Genomic DNA, 22386 nt, shown 5'->3' with positions numbered 1-22386 from the left:
ATTGTTTCTTAGAGCTGAATAGTACTCCATGGTATACATATACCACATTTTATTAATCCATTCTTGGATTGATGGACACTTGGGCTGTTTCCACAGCCTTGCAATTATGAATTGTGCTGCTATAAACATTCGAGTGCAGGTGTCTTTTTTTGTAGAGTGTCACTGGATCGTTTGGGTAGATGCCCAGCAATGGGATTGCTGGATCAAATGGTAGATTCACTTGTATCGCTTTAAGGTATCTCCATATTGCTTTCCACAGAGGTTGAACTAGTTTGCAGTCCCACCAGCAGTGTAGGAGTGTTCCTCTCTCTCAGCAACCACGCCAGCATTTATTGTTTGGAGATTTTTTGATAAAGGCCATTCTCACTGGGGTTAAGTGATATCTCATTGTGGTTTTGATTTGCATTTCCCTGATGATTAGAGATGTTGAGCATTTTTTCATGTTTGTTGGCCATTCTTCTGTCGTCTTTAGAAAAGTTTCTGTTCAAGTCCTTTGCCCACTTTTTAATAGGGTTATTTGATTTTTTTCTTGCTGATTTTCGTGAGTTCTAAGTATATTCTAGTTATCAGTCCCTTATCGGATGCGTAGGATGCAAAAATTTTCTCCCATTCTGTAGGCTGTCTGTTTACTTTCATGACTATTTCTTTGGCTGTGCAGAAGCTTTGTAGTTTGATCATGTCCCATTTATTTATTTTTGTTGCTGCTGTGATTGCCTTTGGGGACTTCTTCATAAATATAAACTCTTTGCCTAGGCCAATGTCTAGGAGAGTGCTTCCAACTTTTTCCTCTAGAATTCTAATAGTTTCATACCTTAGGTTTAAGTCTGTTATCCAGCATGAGTTGATTTTTGTGAGAGGTGAAGGGTGTGGGTCCTGTTTTAGCCTTCTACAGGTGGCTATCCAGTTTTCCCAGCACCATTTATTGAAAAGGGATTCTTTTCCCCAGCGTATGTTTTTGTCTGCTTTGTCAAAGATTAGATGGCTATATGAGGATGGTTTTATATCAGGATTCTCACATCTGTTCCACTGGTCAATATTCCTATTTTTGTGCCAATACCATATTGATTTAATTACTACAGCTTTGTAGTATAGTTTGATATCTGGCATATTAATGCCTCCCATTTTGTTTTTGTTGCCTAGAATTGCTCTTGATATTCGGGGTCTTCTTTGGTTCCAGACGAAGCGTAAAATTATTTTTTCTATATCTGTGAAGAATGCTGATGGGATTTTAATAGGTATTGCATTGAATCTGTAGATCAGTTTGGGTAGTATAGACATTTTGATGATATTGAGTCTGCCAATCCACGAGCATGATATGGATTTCCATCAGTTTACATCCTCTGCTATTTCCTTCCTCAGTGTTTCATAGTTCTCCCTGTAGAGGTCTTTTACCTCCTTGATTAAGTATATTCCTAGGTACTTTAGTTTCTTTGTTGCCATTGTGAAGGGAATTGAGTCTTTGATTTGGTTCTCAATTAGATTGTTGTTGGCGTATATGAATGCCTCTGATTTCTGTGTATTGATTTTGTATCCTGAGACTTTAGTAAATTCATTGATCAGTTCCAGGAGTTTCTTGGTTGAATCTTTGGGGTTTTCTAGATATAATATCATATCATCAGCAAACAGTGAAAGTTTGATCTCCTCTGCCCCTATTTGAATACCTTTAATTCTATTTTCCTGTCTGATTGCTGTAGCCAAGACTTCCAGCACTATATCGAACAGAAGTGGAGATAGTGGGCAGCCTTGTCTGGTTCCAGTTCTAAGTGGGAATGATTTCAATTATTCCCCATTCAGTATGATGTTGGCTATGGGTCTGTCATATATGGCTTGTATCATTTTTAGGTATGTCCCTTCTATGCCTATTTTCTTAAGTGTTCGTATCATGAAAGGGTGTTGAATTTTGTCAAAACTTTTTCTACATCTATTGAAAGAATCATGTGGTCTTTTTTTTGCTTCTGTTTATGTGGTGAATTGCATTTATAGATTTACGTATGTTGAACCATCCCTGCATCCCTGGGATGAAGCCCACTTGGTTGTGGTGGATTATTTTTTTGATAAGCGTTTGGATTCGGTTAGCTAAGATTTTGTTGAAAATTTTTGCATCTATATTCATTAGGGATATTGGTCTGTAGTTTTCTTTTTTTGTTGCATCTTTTCTTGGTTTTGGTATCAAGGTAATATTCGCTTCATAAAAGGTGTCGGGGAGGTTTCCGTTCTTCTCGATGTTGTAGAATAGTTTCTGCAAGATAGGTACTAGTTCTTCTTTGTAAGTGTGGTAAAATTCAGGTGTGAAACCATCTGGACCGGGACTTTTCTTTTTAGGGAGATTTTTAATTGCTATTTCTATTTCAGCTCTTGAGATTGGTCTGTTCAGGGAATCTATTTCTTCCTGGTTGAGTCTAGGGAGGCTGTGTGTTTCTAGAAATTTGTCCATTTCCTCCACATTTTCCAGTTTGTGTGCATAAAGATTTTTGTAGTATTCATAAATTATATCTTGTATCTCTTTGGGATCAGTTGTGATATCTCCTTTTTTTATTCCTGATGGAGCTTATTAGAGATTTCTCTTTTCTGCTCTTCGTTAGCTTAGCCAATGGTGTGTCAATCTTGTTTATTTTTTCAAAGAACCAACTTTTTGTTTTATTAATCTCCTGAATAGCTTCCCTGTTTTCAATTTCGTTTAGTTCTGATTTGATCTTGTTGATTTCACTTCTTCTACTGGGTTTGGGGTTGGTCTGTTCTTTTTCCAGCTCTTTGAGTCATTTCATTAGATTGTCTATTTGTGATCTTTTTGACTTTTGGTTATAGGCATTTATGGAGATAAACTTTCCTCTCAGAACTGCTTTAGCTGTGTCCCAGAGGATTTGATAATTTGTCTCTCCATTGTCATTTTCTTCATAGAATTTTTCTATTTCCATCTTGATTTCTTCATTTATGAAGTAATCATTTAGTAGGAGGTTGTTTAATGTCTACATTTTTGTGTAGAAATGTGAGTTTCTGTTAGGGTTCATTTCTATTTTTATTCCACTGTGATCTGAGAAGGTACATGGTATGATTTCTATTTTTTTAAATTTCTTGAGATTTACTCTGTGTCCTAGGATATGGTCAATCTTAGGGAACGTCCCGTGAGCTGATGAGAAGAACGTATATTCAGTGGATTTTGTGTAGAATGTTCTATAGATGTCAGTCAGACCCAATTGTTCCAGAGTTTTGTTTAAGTCCATTATTTCTTTATTAATTTTCTGTTTGGAGGATCTGTCTCGTGCCGTCAGTGGGGTGTTGAAATCTCCGGCGATTATGGAGTTGCTATTAATCCATTTGCTTAGCTCCAGTAAGGTTTGCTTTATGAATCTGGGTGCACCTAAGTTGGGTGCATATATATTTAAAATTGTTATCTCTTCTTGTTGAAGTGTGCCCTTCACCATTATATAATGACCCTCTTTGTCTTTCACTACTTTTGTTGGTTTAAAAACTAAATCGTCTGAAATTAGAACTGCCACGCCAGCCTTCTTTTGGCTTCCACTTGTCTGGAATACTGATCTCCACCCTTTTACTTTTAGTCTATATGCATCCTTGCAGGTTAGATGTGTTTCCTGAAGACAGCATATACTTGGCCTGTATTTTCTTATCCATTCAGCCAGCCTATGTCTCTTGAGTGGAGAGTTTAAGCCATTCACATTTATTGAGAGAACTGATAGGTAAGGTAGATTACTGTTTATTCTGTTAGGTTGGATGTTGTTGCTTTGATTTGTCTCTTGAGCCATTGTATTATCTGGCCTTTTGGTTGTTTTTATATTCGTGAGTTTTTATTATGGTTTTCTATGTGTAACACTGTTTTGGGTTCTTCTTGAAGGGCTGGTCTTGTCTTGGTGAATTCTCTGAGACTTTGCTTATCTGAGAATGTCTTTCTTTCTCCTTCATAGATGAAGCTTAGTTTTGCAGGGAATAATATTCTAGGCTGGGCATTGTTTTGTTTCAAAGGAGTGAGAATGGGGCCCCAGTCTCTCCTTGCTTGTAAAGTTTTATTAGAGAAGTCTGGTGTTATTTGAATTGGCTTTCCCTTGTATGTCACTTGCTTCTTTTGTCTTACAGCTCTTAGAAGAGCCTCTTTAGTTGATATTTTGGTCAGTCTGATGACTGCATGTCGTAACGTCTTCCTGTTTGCATGGAATCTCCCAGGGGTCCTCTGAGCTTCTTGAACTTGTATATCGAGATTTTGAGCAAGGCCTGGGAAATTTTCCTCTATTATATCTTCAAATAGCTTGTCCAACCCTTGAGTGTTGTCTTCATCCCCTTCTGGTAACCCTATTAGGTTACTTCACATAGGGTTTCTTCACATTAGGTTTCTTCACATAATCCCACATCTCTTGTAGGCTTTGTTCTTTTCTCTTGTTTCTCTGCTCTATCTCTGTGATGATTTTATTTAGTTGGAGGGTATTATCTTCAAGCTCTGAGATTCTTTCTTCTGTTTGCTCTACCTTGTTCTTGAGACTTTCCACTGTATTTTGTAGTTCCCTGAATTGATTCATTTCCAGGAGTTTGTGTCTATTTCTTTAGTGAACTTTTGTTCTAGGTCCTCGAGGCTGTTTGTGGTTTCTTTGTGTTGGTTATTGAGCTGTTCTTGCAGGTCAGTGAGTGTTCTTACAATCCACATACGAAATTCCTCTTCTCTCATTTTGGTTGCCTCAATTTGGTTGGTGTCCGTTTCTAGGGGGCTGGTGCTCCTCTTTGGGGGTGTGTTTTCCGTTTGGTTCTTCATATTTCCTGAGATCCTTCACTGATTTCTTCCCATGTTGATCAGTTGTTGTTTCTTTCCTTTAGGTTTTTGTTTGGGTATTCACACGCCTTGTTTAGTTTCTGAGCCGTTAGGTGGTGTCTGTGGGGGAAATTGGACCACTCCCTGTATAATGAGTCAGTACTTGCTGTGAAAAGGCTGTGCAGGATGCTCTCCCTGTCAGTAGGTGGCACTTGCTTAGAGGAACAGGCTATGCTGTTGTTTTTGTGTCCTGTTATCAGCTCTTTTTCTTGTAGAGAGGCACTCTAGTGCCTCAGGTGGTCAGTGGGGCCCTGGGACTTCCAGGTGTGTCCTTTTCTCTGCCTCAGTGAGGACTGGTCTAGGAGAGAGTCTGGGTGGAGCTGGGTTGGGTAAGCCTGCCCTCAGGCACCACCAATGCCGTTAGCAGGGGTCAAAGTTCTGTTCTCTGCTTCCAGGAAAAGCTGTCAGTGCGGGGCTGGAATGGTCCCGCTCAGCCAGAAAGTCTGCGTGTGGGGGTGGGGCTGTCTGAGACCTGCAGTCTGGAGCGGGCCTCGCTTCTTTCCACCCGCCCCAACTCCGCAGCCACTCCTGGGCCAATGCCAGCAGGCCAGACCACACGCCACCAGGCCTCCCCGGACTGCGATACCAGCGGGGAGGTTCCCTATGCAGGAATGCCACCTGGGCTGGGCGCATGGCCTCCTCTTGGGAGGAGGGCTGCCCTCCAGGATGCTGATATGCCCCTGAAGGTGCACACACCCCAGTAGGCTGTTCATGTATATCCTTTCTGTGCCCTGGCAATGCGAGACCTTGGTGCACAGGATCCGGTCTGCAGGTCTGATCTCTGGGTCCCAGAGTTCAAACTGCATCCCCACCAGGGAGAGCAATGCCGGTCCCAATTCACCCACAGGGAGCCCACGCTGGGTCTATGTCTCTCAGCCTCAGGGTCTGCACCATTCTCCTGGGATCACCGTGCCAGCAGCACCTGGGAGGGCTGGCAGGTAGGGAGCTCACAGTCTGAGTTCCCCCTAGTCAGCTGTAGGGTCCCAAAAGGGAAGGTCCTTTTCCCTGGAGGTGCCTCCACCTGGTGGCTTATTTTGTCTCTGGGCAGCTGCGGGTAGGGTCTGCGAAGGGGAGAAGGAGGCAATATGGCGCCTGCCCTGCGGCGCGCGGGTCTGTGCACATGGAGGTGCCCGAGGGATTTGGGAGCCTGGTGTCACGTCCGTCCGCTACAGGCTCACTGCCAGCTGGAGGTGGCCGTCTCTGGGCTGGTGTCCACAGGTCTCTCCATCTGCGGGGGAGCCCACCAGCAGTCCCAGATGCAGGGGAGGGGAAACGGCAGATCCACCTACCCTTCCCACTGGTCTCCGGGCTGCTCCGGCAGTCTCAGCCCCCTGCTCTCCTCTGCAACCTCCTCCTGTGGAGTCTCCTGGGGTCTCAGGTACCCCTCCTTCCGGCCCTCGTCCGCTGTATGTTTGTCTTCTTGCTTCTTTTTTCTAATTTCTGCTAGAATCTGTCTTTTCTGCAGAGACACTCTGTCTGGTGGTGTTTCTCGTCCGCCATCTTGATCCTCCCCCCTGCAACTTTGTTTTTAAAAGAGGAGAAAAGAAGACTAATGTCTCAAAACAGGGTAATCTAAGGAGGCTCCAGGATGGATTTCAGAGCTCAAACAGCTGCGCTTCCCGAGCAGCTGGTCCTGGATGCAGCATCACTTCAGAGGGGAGCCTCTAGATGGCGGAGGAGCACTGCGGAGCGGCACGGAGCTGCCCAAGGATGTAGCCGCTCAGCCCCTGGTGATTTAATAGTCCGCACTGGGAGTAGTAGGCAGCAATACCAATTAACTGAGGTTATTAATTATGCTCTCAACATAAATGCCTAACTCATATTTTTAATCCACTGTATACCTTTTTTTATAACAAAAATATAATTGCTTAAATATAGAAGGGCATGTAGTGATATATAATATGGCAAATCAGTTTTTAAAAAGAAAAGCATTCTTGTGAGACTAGCCTTTCAGTGTTCTAGAAGCAATGATTTTATCTAGAGGTGGAGAGGCATTTAGAGAGCAGCCTGAGAGCAGAACAGTTACAGTCCAGATAGAAAACTCAGAATGGGCTGGGTTTGAATCCTGGCTCTCCTTCTTAACGTGTGTCCTTGGGCAAGGTACATATACTCTCTGAGCTTTGGTTTGTAGTCTGGGGATAACAACACCTACCATTTTAGGGGGTTGTAAAGATTTAAAAAACCCAGTTAAGGTAAAGCATTTGGTACAGAGCTTGACACATAGTAAGTACTCCATAAATGTCAGACTTTGAGCCTAACAAGGAACTAATGCAAGTTTGATTGGCTTATTCAAGTTGAACAACACACATCATGGGGATTTGTGAAACATCACTAGAATCTGAGGGAATGATCAGGCATCCTAAGAGCTTTTTATACCTTGCTATTTAATGAAAGAATGTGCCTGATTCTATATTTTTCTGACGAAATGCAGTTAGGGGAAGGAGGAAGTCCCAGAGTTCTGACAGGTAAGATGTTCAGGGACACATCTGTACATGCCACAGTGACACAGCTCTTGAAGAGGAGAGTTTTGGTGCTTTCTTGAACATCAGCATAGACAACCTTGTCAACAGCTGATTTTGAGAGAGAAGAGGAGGTGTGTTTTTCCTGATGCCTGGAACACAGCCTTATGCTACCATAGTCTGGTCAAAACTGGTGCCCTAAACATGTACCTACCAAATGAATCATGGAGAATCAAAGTGATATTTTGAATAGCTTTACTGTAAAAAATTGAAAGAAAATGTATTATAGTTATGTAAATGCAGGTGCCTTGGGAGCAATATGACACATTAGACCAATTTAATTGCAGCAAAGGGTGACAGGTGAACCTTTTTTAAATTCGCCATCTTCATCTTTTTATATTTTGGCCTAAATTTTTTATTTTCAATGAACTTTCACTCATAAATTATCTGGGAAACACATGGATATTGGAAGACAAATGAAGTAGAGTTTTAAATAGTTTCCCTAGGTACTCATATACATATTTTTTTACGTCACCACCTCAAATGAGTACCACATTGGTACTCATATTTTTACCTGAAAATAAATGGGGAAAAAATACACTTTTGATTCTTATTCAGAAATAGCAGCAGATCTAAATGTCAATATTTAACTTATGTCCTGTTCTCTGTGCTCTTGATAGTGAAGGAAAGAGGAAACGTGGGCTTTCTTCTCTGCTTTGCCTTCAAGTGATAGGGTTATCAGGCACATCTTGGATTGGGGGGGGGCTCTTGCCAAGAGTCTCTTCTGTAGGCCTCAGATTCCACAGCCTAAGGGCAGCTGTGCTTGGTGGCACCATATCCAGCTCCACTCTGGGCTACTGAACTGGCTTCTATCGGCCCCCTCGCTCCCCCTCCCTCCCTCCACTGTGGTGAGAGGATTAGTGGTCCTCCTGGACTTGAAGCGGGGACCCTCCCTAAGAGGCAGAAGTTCTGATTCTTGCCTGGGCCAATGAGGCCTTCTGAGTGCACAGTGGCAAGTTACACATAATGGAAACAATCTCTGTGCCCTTAGGTTTTTAAGACTTTGGAGATATTACACAGGCTTCAATAGATTCTGCTCTAGTGACTTAAATTCACTCATTGAAATTGCTGTTATTTTATGGCTATTCCATGCCAGGCACTCTGGTGGTTACTGCAGATACAAATAGAGGAAAAAGACATGGTCCCTGCTTTCAGTCATTACTTGGAGATAGTTGGTCAAAGACAAAAGTATTATACTGCCTACATACTGAGAACATGATTGGCCTACTGTTTTCCTAAAGACATTCTCTTTGAGAGCCGAGGTGGTTGGTGATGAATTAATTGTAGGGGTGGTGTGCTGGGTTGAGGGAAGAAAAAGGAAGAAATTTCAGCCTTATACTTTATGTAAAAATTATCTCAGCATTATACATCACCTCTCCAGCAAACAAGTGGAGAGTTTGGTCCTGTAGGTTATAATCTATTGATATATTAGTAAATTACTTTCAGGGATGTAAGGGGAAATCTATGATAACTCAGAATGATTATTTTTTTCTTTGTCAATTGCTATTTTTCTCTAGAGAACACCCATCACTATAGTTACAATGTGTTTACTGAAATGAGACAAGACTATAAGGAAGGAAACATTTTCATTTCTCTGTTTAACTGGAAGGAAGAAGAAAGAAATTGGTTAATATTTGAGGATTTTAGATCTCTTGATTTATTGTATTAATATAAATACCTGGCATGTGTGATTATTGAAATAGCTCTGAGATAGTTTAAATTTACAGCCTTGGAAATTGCAGACATACAAATAGGTATAATTGTCCTATAATGATGCTATTCTCAAAACATGTTAAAATGAAGGTCAATATTGATAAAATGTTTGGAAGTAGGCTTTTAGGATAATATTTTCAAATGTGAGGTTACTGGGTTTCTATCTGCTTTCTCATAGGTAATCATAATTATATTGTACACATTAACATTGCAGCGTGTTATTCATGTTGTTTTGAATGAAGTATCAAACACTGACAAGATCCAAGTTACTACTGTTTAGAACATAAGGAGAAACAGAATCATTAGGTTACTATAGGTACATGGATAAGTAGCGACCATTCTTTTTTTTTTTTCCTAGAAATCCAGAGGTTGACTTTTTGGATGTTCAAAGCAATATATCCATCTATAGCTACACACACATATACACATATATATACACACATATATATGTGTGTGTATGCCCGTATATCAAAATTTATAATTTCTGCCATCTTTATTAAAAGTCTTTAAAATGCAAAAATATGAAGAAACATTTATCTGAAGCATGAAGCAACCCCCAGGAAAACCTTTCAAAACTTCATCTGCATCATAACACCCAGAAAGTGTGAAGTCATTCATCATGTGTAATTAATACATCCCTTCTTCTCTTTCCTCCTTAGGCACAGACATTGCAAAATGAGTCATGCGGTTTTGTAGTAAATAACATTGTTTTCAACAATTTGTTTCCATGTCTGTACAGATGTATTGTTTAATTTGTCAATTCTGAAAATTTATTCTGCTCAGTGTTTGTTCTCAGATGCAAGCATACATGCAAGCTACTAAAAACATGGAGTAAAAAAAATCTTAATTTTGTAATATTAAAAAAAGCATTGTTGCTTTCAAATCTTTCACCTCAGTGTGATAACACAATTTATCAAAAGCATCATCATAGTTGAGTAAGGTGGGAGGAATAGTTTAATGAAATTCAGAAAAGTATTCTAGTTGAAGAAAGGTCATGGCATAATATAAGCATTTCATCCACTCAGTTTTATATTTGTGCAAAGGCTACTGGCCAATGACTTACTTCCCCCCAGAAGGGTTTCAAATTAGAAATAAATTTTAGCATTTACTGTATTAGACTGTCGTGCAGAGTATGTACTCAATCAATACTTAGTTATTTTAAGTCAATTTTGGATTGTCTTCCCTCAGCAAAAGTAGCATTTGCATAGATAATTCACATGCATTTGTTTTAGCATCTTAATGTGTATTTAGAAGTGTATTTGATTATCAGTGGCATTATTAAAATGTGTGGGAATTTAAAACTTTATACATGATAATATAGTCATCCAATTGAAAATTAACTCAGCTAGTTTTTGGTTTCCCAATCCATGTTGGAATTGGTAGTGTCATTTCTTAGGGAAATACAAATTATTAATGTAAGGTAAGCTCTACCCATTTTACCAGGTAGGAATGGGTGACAAAATATTTTGGTTTAAAATGTTAAACAAAAGAACACAAATACAAATAAAATAGAAGAGTAGCTGACAAATAATTCTGTTAATTTTTCTATTTAATCATGGCAGGGAAAGTCTAAAAGTAAAACAGATTGTCACATTGTTAACATTTTTTTCCATGAATAATTAAAAGGTAGCTGTATTATTTTTAAAGTTCTCCCAAGCCTTTAGGGCAAATGAGCAATAAAAGACAGTAGGTAACTGAAGTAGTTATTAGAATTACTTTATCAAAAATTCCAACCAATTATTTGTGTGCTATATAATTGAGGCAAAGGCAGATATTTTAACTGAAATAGATAAATTATTTCTTTGGTTTGCTAATGTGATTAACATTTATCTGTATCTGAAAAAGTCTACTTTTCAATAAGCTATATTCTCTGTTAATTTCAGAAGGTGGTGTCTTGTTTTTAGAGAAAGATGTAAATTAAATTCAGTATCTTTATCCTTAAAACACATTTGTAGGCCATCTAGTTGACAAGCATTAACAACTGCTTTTTGCTGAAAGATGAAATTGGATTTTATAAGCTCCTTGAAAATTGTGACATGTTGAATTACTTGCTCTAGTGGATAGCTAGGCTCTCATACTACTGAGTCGTATAGGTTTTTGTTTTGTCTGTTGAGTAACTCTTTTACCTTGAAAGCCTCCTTGGTATCCCCAGAACCACAATTTACAAGAGAGTTTACTATGTAGGAGATGAGGAACTATTTGGTGTTAGGGACTAAATGAAGTTCTTCTATGTTTTCTAGACCTGCGATCCCCAATCCCTGGGCTATGGATGAGTACTGGTCTGTGGCCTGTTAGGAACCAGGCTGCACACCAGGAAGTGAGCAGCCGGGAGCAAGCAAAGATTTCCTCTGTATTTACAGCAGCTCCCCGTGGCTCCTATCACAGCTTGAGCTCAGCCTTCTGTCAGATCGGCAGGGGCATTAGAGTCTCATAGGACCATAAACTGCACATGTGAGGGATCTAGGTTGTGCGCTTCTTGTGAGAATCTAATGCCTGATGATCTGAGGTGGAGTTGAGGCAGTGATCTCTACCACCCAGTGTCTGTGGAAAAATTGTCTCCCATGAAACCAATCCCTGGTGCCAAAAGTTTGGGAACCATTGCTCTAGACCACTGCTCTAGACCACATATCATTGTATTCTGCTCATACTCCCAGAGTTCTACTCAGACACTTCCTGCTAAATGTTTAGTCAAGAACCAAGATAGAAATGAGTAAGTCTGACAAAATATGTAGAAATGATGTTGACACGCGTCGGTTTTCTAGTGGCAGGCACCATAAGAACACAGATAATACACAATTACTCAAACAAAGACATTTTTGAAAAAAAAATCTTTGTCTCTAGCCCTGAATAGTCCTGTCTAGTGTTGTAATCCCTAATTAAGGGGCCCTCTTTCATCCTCCCACTCCCACATGGCCATCGTTGATTTTTCTGCAAGTGGGAGAATCTCAGTTGTGTTCTCATTGGAAGTCTTGATGTATTTATAAGACTCAGGGTTTCTGGCAGGAGTAAAAAAATGCATGCAGTCTGGTTTTTCTCTTTTGAATTACTCATTCCTTTTGGAGGTCCTCTTAGAAATGGTTCACTATTAATTTGAGCTGTGAACCTTTGTGAGCTTCTGGCCTGTGGAATTCATTAGGGCCCTTTGCCCTTCATTCACAATCCTAATTCAGCAATGATTTGAACTCTTTTTTTTACCCTTATAAATGTACATACCTTTAAATGTACAAGTGTCTGCTTCTACATTTTCGTAACTTCTGAATGGATGTCATAGAGGATCCATGCCTAGCATGTCTCTGTGACCCCAATTTATTCCTCACAGTCCATTCTGTACTCATACTTTACTGATGAAAAAGAAAATAATGCCATTACTTGACAGCTTACTGCATTAGGAATCTCAGATATATGGATGAACTTAGGTCCTAAGGAAAAGTTGCATAAACTGGAGTCATAAAAAAGTATACTGCTGAGACTGCCTTTGAAAATGTGTAGCTTAGAATAAAGGGGCTGATTTTGCCATGGTAGTAAAAATTGCGGTAGGTCAGCTCCTGCAGCTTTGATTGCTGTTTAGAACTTCAGAATCTAGATGTTATGAAAATGCAGGAGCTATCTATCACGTGTGTATTTAAAAGACATATACTTTAAAAGGACAAAAAAGAGTTCAGATCACTATTGAATATCTACTTGTACAAAATGTAACATTCTCTTATTTATATTTTAAATCGGGCTTTCTGTAACATTGGCAAGCAAGAAATTGAAAGACATGGAAATTGCTTAATTTAATATACAATTTTTTTTACTTGCCAAGAATAGGAACAATTTTTATTGAAACAGGACAGCTCAATATTACATTATATAATACCACAACTCACACAATAAACCAATTTCAACTTAAGAAATTAGTTTTGCATAAGCCTGGCTATTAGTATCAGCTGCCAAGGGACTGACGCATTTCATTATTTTTATTCTCCCTTATTGAGGTTTTACTATAGTGGGATTTCTGTACATGAGATCTTGAGAGGGTAGGTAAAATGGTAAATGGCTGAACAGATTTCTCTGAGAGATTTGAGGACCGCAAAATTCAATGCTGACCTCAACAGAGTGCTCAGAAAGACCAACAACATTGTGGGGAGCAGACACAGTTCCTTCTGCACCAAAGGCTAACAGCAGAAAAACCAGGAATTTTCCCTGCTGAACAATACATAGTGAGGTAAGTCAAAAACAAATAACTGAACTATTCATCTTTAATGTTCCCCTGGGGAATGGCTGCTTTCTTATTTTTTAAAATATTGTGACCCCAAGGAGAGGGAAATTAGTAGCAAGAAATTGGGTTCTTGACTGGACTCTGCCTATTTTGCTCATGCTTTCATTTATTTTTTTGTTTTTTTAAAAAAAATTAATGCTAGCTGGTGATATTACCATGGTAACCATGCCTTGGCAGCCAACCAGGAGTGTTGCCCAAATAGTACTCAGAAATCAGAGTGTAGAAAAGTAATGTGAATATAGTAAAACTGTTCCCATTCTCAACTAGGGAACCTCCAAATAATTAGCTGAAGAATGAAAAGACTGAAAAGTTGGAGAGATGGAGGGCATAACCTTGAGTGGGGACAACTAAAAGCCAAAGGGATTGGCAAGAAAATGGTGTCCGCTTAAGGTTATTTTCCTTGAAATAATCATGGAGTTTTTATAGTTAAACTGGAAATAATCGGAAAAACTATGCTTACTGAGGTGGGATGGACAATTTAGAAAGCAATGCCAGTAGATCACCTGTCAAACCACAGTGTGGGTAGAGTCAATTTTACGGCCATGTTCTGATGATGATGATGATGATGTGTGTAGTGGTGTTTCTTTAGTTGAGTCTAAAGAAACTGGATTTGAGACTAGATTTCACAGTCTGGTAGTTGACAGTGGATTGGTGTCTCTTTTCCTCCCAAGCACATATTTGTGTGTGGGTGTAATTCAAGAATTTTAATTAAAAAAAGATTTTTAAGAAGTTTTTTTTTTTTTTTTTTTTTAAAGCACAGGAACTCCTGAGAGAAGGCTAGAAGGCCCATGGTTATTTCCTAAGTAGAGTTCTCTAGTAGAATGGATCCATTTATTCTACCTCTATTATAGCTATTGCTTCTCTCTCTGTCTCTACTGATGTTGCTTTTTAATTTTGGTCCTTATCACCTTTCTCCTGATGGCAGTTAGTTTTCAGCATTTTCTCCCTAGAATCCATCTTTCTATCACTTGTTGGCAAAGTAATTGTTCTGTAATGCTAGATAGATCATGTCACTGACTTATAATCATTTAATGGCTTCTGACCATTTTTAGGAACTAATCCTCACTCTGCCCTTCATGATAAGTCCCTGCCTACTTCTGATCTTATAATTTACCCTACACCATTAGCAAATCTTCTTCTAGTTCCTGAACCCAACTGCTTTCATGCCTCACCTTCCAGGTGCCTGGCATCCTACCTGTTCGCCTTCCCTACCCACAGCCCCTGCCCTCAACCTCCCCACAGCCTCTCCAACTAGCAAGCAAGTGGAAAGCACTTAGGAAGGAAAACCACTTAGCTGGTTGGCTTTATAACTCTGAGTGTTTGTCATTTACTGAAGTGGCAACCTTCAGAAATTTTTTTGTAACTTTATTTCCAGATGAGTTTATACAAAGAAAATTATGCTCTTTCTCAATTTTGGTAGGGAAATAAGTTCCATTTTTCTAGTAATGATAAAGTTTGCATGAAGAAATCTAAAATATTATTTCTTTTTGAGAAAAAACACATGTATGAGTTTGCAATATTTTAAAACTTTTATTTTTAATTATGGGTATATAATATTTGTATATACTGGGTATGTGTGATATTTTGATATGGGAATATAATGTATAATGATCAAATCAGATCATTGGGGTATTCATCACCTCAATCATCTATCATTTCTTTGTTATAAACATACCAGTTCCACTCTTTTAGTTATTTTAAAAGATAAATTATTGTTAACTTTATTTGCCCTACTGTGCCACCAAATACTAGCTCTATTCATTCCAGCTCACTATATTTGTGTATCCATTAACCATCCCCACTTTATTCCCCCTGCCAATACCCTTCCCAGCATCTGGCAACTATCATTCTATTCTTTATATCCATGAATTCAACTTTTAAATTGAGTTGATTGAGCTCCTTACATATTCTGGTTATTAATCCCTAGTCAGATGAGTAGTTTACAAATATTTCCTCCAAATTTGTAGGTTATCTCTTCACTGTATGGATTGTTTTCTTTCTTTTGCAGAAGTGTTTTAACTTGATATGATCCCATTTGGCCATTTGGGATTTGGTTACCTTTGCTTTTGAGGTATTACTCAAGAAATCTTTGCCCAGACAAATGTCCTAGAGGGTTTCCCAAATATTTTCTTATAGCAGTTTCAGAGTTTCAGGTCTTAGATTTATCCATTTTGATTGTATTTTTGTATATGGTGAGAGATAGGGTTCTAGCTTCATTCTTTAGCATATGGATATTCAGTTTTCCCAGCACCATTTATTGAACAAACTCTCCTTTCCCCAATGTATGCTCTTGGCACCTTTGTAAAAAATGAGTTCACTGCAAATGTGGGAATTTATTTCTGGATTCTTTATACTGTTCCATTGATCTATGTGCCTATTTTTATGCCATTTCCACGCTGTTTTGGTTTTTATAGCTTTGTGGTATAATCTTAAGTCAGGTAATTTGATTCCTCCAGTTTTGTTCTTTTTGCTCAAAATGGCTTTCACTATTCTGGGTCTTTTTTGGTTCCATATGAATTTTAGGATTATTTTTTCTATTTCTGTGAAGAATGTCACTTGGTATTTTTAATAAAGATTGCATTGAATCTATAGATTGTTTTATATAGCATGAACACTTAAACAATATTGGTTTATCCTGTCTATGAGCATGGAATATCTTTCTATTGTTTGTGTTCTCTTCAATTTCTTTCATCAGTGTTTTGTAGTTTTCATTGTAGAGATCTTTCACTTCTTTGGTTAAGTTTATTCCTAGGTATTTTATTTAGTTGTAGCTATTATAATAGGAATTACTCTCTTGGTTTCTTTTTCAGATTGTTTGCTGTAGCCATAGGGGCGGGTATATACATACATAATGAGTGAGATGTGCACCATCTGGGGGATGGTCATGATGGAGACTCAGACTTTTGGGGGGAGGGGGGGAAATGGGCATTTATTCAAACCTTAAAATCTGTACCCCCATAATATGCCGAAATAAAAAAAAAAAAAAAGAAATGCTACTGATTTCTGTATCTTGATTTTGTATCCTGCACCTTTATTAATAGTTTTTTGGTGAAGTCTTTAGGTTTTTCTAAATATAAGAGCACATCATCTTCAAACAAGAATAATCAAATTTCTTCCTTTCCATTTTGGATGCCTTTATTTCTCTTTGTCTTGTCTAACTGCTCTAGTGAAGACTTCCAATACTATGTTGGATAACTGTGGTGAAAGTAGTAATCCTTGTCTTGTTCCAGATTTTTGAGGAAAGACTTTCAGTTTTTCTCCATTCAATATGATACTAGTTGTGGATCTGATATATGGCTTTTATCATGTTGAGGAACCTTCTATACCTAGTTTTTTGAGAATTTTTATCATGGAAGATGTTGACTTTTATAATATCAATCGAAATGATCATATAGTTTTTGTCCTTCATTCTGTTGATATGATGCATCACATTGATTAACTTATTTATGTTGAACCATCCTTGAATCCCTGGGATAAATCCCCCTTGATCATGATGAATGATCTTTTAAATGTGTTGTCGAATTTGGTTAGCTAGCATTTTGTTGAGGATTTTTGCATCTATGTTTATCAGAGATATTGGCCTGTAGTTTTATTTTTTGTTGTATCTTTGGTTTTGATATCAGGATAATACTGGCCTATGAGTTTGCAATATTTTTAAAAATCTGATCAAACCAGGACACCAAGGTTGAGGTATAAACTAATACAGGTTGAGGCAACACAGTAATCTTCATCTGGTGGTTCTAGCAGAAGCATCCACGTTGAGCTAGTTTTGGAGAATATATTTGTGAGGAGAATGACCAAATTATCTTAGGGTTCTTGGGGAAAATTTGTATCATAAGAGAAGGTACCCTGGATAATATCTGGGTATCCCTTCCATATGAAATTAGAGAAAACTAGATGGAATCACTGAACATTTCATTGATGACAGCTCAGTGCTGGTGTTTCAAAAAGGATAAATTAGAGAGTCTGTAGAAATGAAATGATGGAAATGAGGAAAATCTGTCTTGATGTACCTCCTAACCTAAGAAAACTGTGGGTAAGTCCCCTTGTTTTCAAAATATTCTTCAGTCTTAAAGGAGTGGCTCTCAAACTTAAGAGGGCATCAAAATCACCTGGAGGGCTTGTTAAACCATTGCTGGGTTGCATTATCAGAGTTTCTGAATTAGTAGGTCAGGATGGCACCTGAGAATGTGTAGTTTTAACAAGTTCTCAGGTGGTGCTAATGCTGATGGTCTGGGGCTGGACTTTAAGAACCACTTGGCTAAAGAGTATAAAAATGCCCTCATTCTAACATGAGTTAAGAGAGTAATCATAAACATGACAGTGCCCTTTGAGTTAGAAAGTCACTTCTGTAATGTGTAGGCAGAAAATGGTTACAAAACACAATATTAGAAGAGAACTAACACCTTTTGTTAGTTCCAGCAAAATTACTTAATATCTTTCCTTAAAAAGAAAAAAATATAAGGGTGACAGCAAAGGAGAAAGAATCATATAAAAATATCAAAAGGACTTAGGTTTAGGCAGTACATGTGTGGTTTAAACATACAAACACATACACATCTGCCATGTTTTAACCCAATGTATTGCTTCTTATTGGCTGAAAAATAAGCAATAATGCACTTAGATAAAATAATATCAGTATTATAGTGGAGACTATTGTGTGATTTTCAAAATATCTAAGAATTATATTATGATAATACTAATAGAAAATGAAGATTATTTTTCCTGGTTGGGGGAAATAAAATTTCACAGAAATTACAATATCAAAGAAATTCTTTTTATGCCTCTCAGTTATTCATCATGCAATACCACTTTAACCAGAATCAAGCCCATTTTCTTTTGCAATTTGCACTTTGATAATAGGGCAAGTGAAAATAGAATAAATTGACATTAGTTTTGGGTTTTGTTTTTTTTAGCAATTGTCAGGATATGTCCTAAGGTGAGTACACATTCAACTCAATCTTGTGCTCCTTTAACACTTCCATTTACAATACTGTGAAATTATTTTAAATTTCCGTATTATGACCCTTTGTATCATACATTCTCACACAGTATATTAGTCAGGGTCCTCCAGAGAAGCAGAACCAGTAGGAGATGTTTGTGTGTGTATATATATATATATATATATATATATATATATATATATGACATTTATTACAAAGTATTGGCTTTTGTGAATTATAGAGCCTGAGAAGTTCCAGATCTGCCATCTACAAACTGTAGACCCAGGAAAGTTCAGGATGTAGTTCAAAGCCAGAGAGCCAATGGAGACTCTACTCCCAGTCTGAAGGTTTGAGAACAAGGAGTGCTAAGGGAAAGAGGTGGATGTGCCAGCTCGATAGTCCAGCAGAGAGAGAGCAAATCTAACCTTCCTCCACCTTTTTGTTCTATTCAGGACTTCGACAGATTGGATGATACTCAATCACATTAGGAAGGGTCAACTGCTTTACTCCATCCACCAACACAGATGCGAATCTTTTCCTGAAACACCTTCCCAGTTATATCAATTGATAATATTTAATCAGATATCTGGGGATCATGTGACCCAATCCAGTTGACATATACATGTAAAATTAACCACCAAACAGAGATTAACATATTTACTAAAACAAGAACATGTATGGATATATTTTATAAATATTTTCAACCATAGAGATGAGATCCTAAAGCTTTTCTACATTATTCTCAATTATCTAAAAAAAAATTATTCAGAGCACCTCCCTGAGATTTTGCTGTCTAAAAGGTGCTTCATATATGAAGATAGAATTATTAGTCCCCAATGCCTTTGACTTATTTTTTAAATTTGCTAATAGATTACATTGAGATATCCAAAGCAGCTATGTTCACAGGGCAAAGTGACATGTGGATCAACCATTCTAACCAACCAAGATGGTTAGGTATATCATACATTCCGAACAGAGGCATCATCCTTATAGGAAGTGAGTTAAAAATCAAAATAGTTACTTTATTATTCCCTTTAGAAACATTTATAATTTATGTATAATATGGTCATAAATTAAACCAACAGTACCTCAAACAAGAACAGCAATAAAAAAGAACATATTTAGTAATATTGAAATTTTTTATCATAGTAAAGTTTTTAGATTTATATGATTGATCATGTCATCATAGTGTGTGACTTAAATCATTTACATTATTAGAAATAATTTTAGAGAGTTCACTTCAGCTTATTGCAAACATAGTATATAATAGCTAAATGAAAGCATTCATTTCAGATCAGAAGATACTAACCTGTTAGGCTAGAAATTCTGTCCAGCCTCCTGACTAATCAAAAATATGTATTTGAGTAATTTGTTGTTGTGAATTCAGCCTTTTGGAACTTTCCACATCTCTTTTCAATTTCAGCGTTAGACTGTTGTGTTGCTTAATTCCCACCATAATTAATTATTTTATAAATAATGTATACTTCATCTTCTCCCAAGAAAGAATTTAAAGAGGCTGAATTTAACTAGGAAAGTACCATAAATGTATAATGAGGTGGATTTCAGTATTCTCTCTTCAGTGACTGGAAGGTCACTCCTCCTTGTCTAGCAAAATAGAGAAACACAGTCTCCTCTGTCAGGATAGCACAGGACAACACAGCCGCCTCCTGCCCTGCCAGGCTCACTTTAGGGGTGGAAGGCTGATGGTCTAGTTCTTAGGAACACAGACCAGGTTCAATTTCTGCTGCTTCCACATACTAGCTTTGTGATCTGGGAAAGAATACTTAATCTCTCTGTACCAAATTTGTTTTTATCTTTAAAACAGGAATAATAATTACAGTTATCTCACAGGGCCGTTCAGAGGATTAAATGAGTTTTTTTTTAAACATATAATCCTAGAAAAATACTTGGCAGATAGTAAACTACTTGAGTGCTAACAAGTTAGATACTCATTTCTGTTCAATTAAGGTGGCATTTCCTCAAAGCTGCTACACTGAGACACCACCTTAAACAAGTCCCAGTGTTATCATAAAAACCTGTACTTTTTTAAAATGATACTTATCATTTGCCATTGATATTTAAGACACTTAATCTCTCTCATAAGGCCATAAGGTCCAGGAAGGCTGGAATCTGTCTGGTTCAACATTCTATCTCTGGTGTCTAGTACAATGTCCAACATGAAATAGTTATTCAGTAACTGGCTGTTGAATGAATGAATCTAGAGAGACATGTCTGTAAACATGCTAACCAAGATGGGCTTACCAGTAATCATTCTGTTAGTTTTGCAAATTTTTATTTTCTTACTTTTGACAATTAATATGTGTGTTTCTCTGTATAATAATAAAAGAAAGTAAAATCCTGTTATATCACCTTTATGTACTATTGCAAATGACTTCAGGAAGGCACCGATGGCACTGTAGGATGGAATTCACGTTGTATTTTTTGCAGAACATTGGAGTAGAATAGTGATTTTTCAATTGGGAATAATTTTGTAATATCTCCCTGCCACCTCCCCTAGGAGACATTTGGCAATGTCTAGAGACATTTTTGGTTGTGACACTGGGAAGTTGCTACTGACATCTAGTGTGTAGAGGCCAGGGATGCACAGAACAGCCCCTATCCCTAAGAAAAACCATCAAGTCCAAAATATTAATAGTGCCAAGGTTAAGAAACCCTGGCATAGATGGATGGAGACTCATAAAGAAAATAAGTTTATGTAACTTCCAAAATTGGTTGAGATGTTAAATAATAGAATATCAGAATATTGAAAGTTAATGAATAAAATTTACTGTGAATTTTTTTGGTGGTTTGTATTTGTTTTGTAGTATGATTTGCTGATAGTTAAATAGCAATAAGTATTAATGCAGCATATTTGCCAATATTATTTATGTCAATAGAGGATTTAGTAGTGTGCTATTAGTTATTTTCTCTTTACAACCAGTAGAAGTGGTTTTAAAAGAAAAGTTTACATTGACTGTTTGTTTACGTACCTCTAAATAACCAATTTGGCAGATTTTTTTCTAAAGAGCAGTTTATGAACCAATTTGTCCAAAACTGTTGGGCAGAGAATACAAATAACTATAGTGTTTATAGATTGTTGCATTATAGCTCTGGATTAACAAAGCAGAAATAAGATATGCTATTTAATGTTTATGTAGCTTGGTCTGTTTGAGTTTAACATCTGGGATAGTAGTAGCTGGAACAGGCTAGGTTGTGCTGCAGTAACATCTCAGTGCCTTAATTTATTTATAACAAAAAGGAATTCTGAATTTTTCATCCTATGTCCTACTGGCAGCTTGATAAGAGAAACTGGATAATACAATTGATCATTGTATTCATTATTCTAGATCAGTTGTCCTCAACCTTTTTGGCACCAGGAACTGGTTTCATGGAAGAAAGTTTTTCCACAGATGGGGGTGGGGAGGCAGAGCTCAGGTGGTGATGCATGGCCCTGTTTTCCTAACAGGCCATGGAATGGTATTAGGCTTCAGCCCCGGGGTTGGGGACTGCAGTTCTAGACCATGACAGGGAACAGAGAGAGAATGGAGAACAACACCCACTCTTCTCCATTTTACCATTGAAAGGTGGCCTTGCTAATAACCTACCTAACAGAGGAAAAAATATAAATAAGCTATCAAACAGAAAGTAAGCAATAAACTCACAGTACATAATTGCCCCTTTGAAGAGACAACTCACAAGACAATTACCCTTTGTTTTAATTAAACATCTGTGGCCCCACTCAGTGTTTCTAAGAGTTTTTTCATAGCGTTGAAGGGCCCTAAGAAGATAGTAGGGTTAAACTCTCAGCTCTAGCTCTCTACCTCAGTTCCTGTCAAAAATCAGATTCTAAGGGCTCAGGTAAGCCAGGCTCACAGAAAAAGAGAGAGTAAAGGACACCTGCAACAGCTTCACCACGGCTTCTGTTATCAGTCTACTAAAGCAGGAAAAAAAACCACATTTTTACCCTTTAAAATTCCAATCAACTTTTCCTCAGCTGCCCAGCATTTCTACTCCTTTATTTGTGTGCTGTGGCCACTTGCTTTCTCTTTCTTTGCTCGCTCTTTCTTTCCTCCTTTCTCAGAAAAATAAACTTTTACTTCTGTGTATCTTAAGCTCGATGTGAGAAATCTTTCTCCC

At 37.8% G+C, this 22386-nt stretch overlaps 1 protein-coding gene across 1 annotated transcript in view; it reads right to left on the bottom strand.

The window, feature by feature from the left end:
* The window catches only part of SRI (sorcin), a 264616-nt gene that overhangs the window by 125222 nt on the left and 117008 nt on the right, over positions 1-22386 (bottom strand). The window lies entirely within an intron of this gene.

This window comes from Microcebus murinus, chromosome 9 (genome assembly GCF_040939455.1).
Source record: "Microcebus murinus isolate Inina chromosome 9, M.murinus_Inina_mat1.0, whole genome shotgun sequence".
Lineage (NCBI taxonomy): Eukaryota > Metazoa > Chordata > Mammalia > Primates > Cheirogaleidae > Microcebus > Microcebus murinus.
This window is presented reverse-complemented; position numbering and strand designations above follow the sequence as displayed.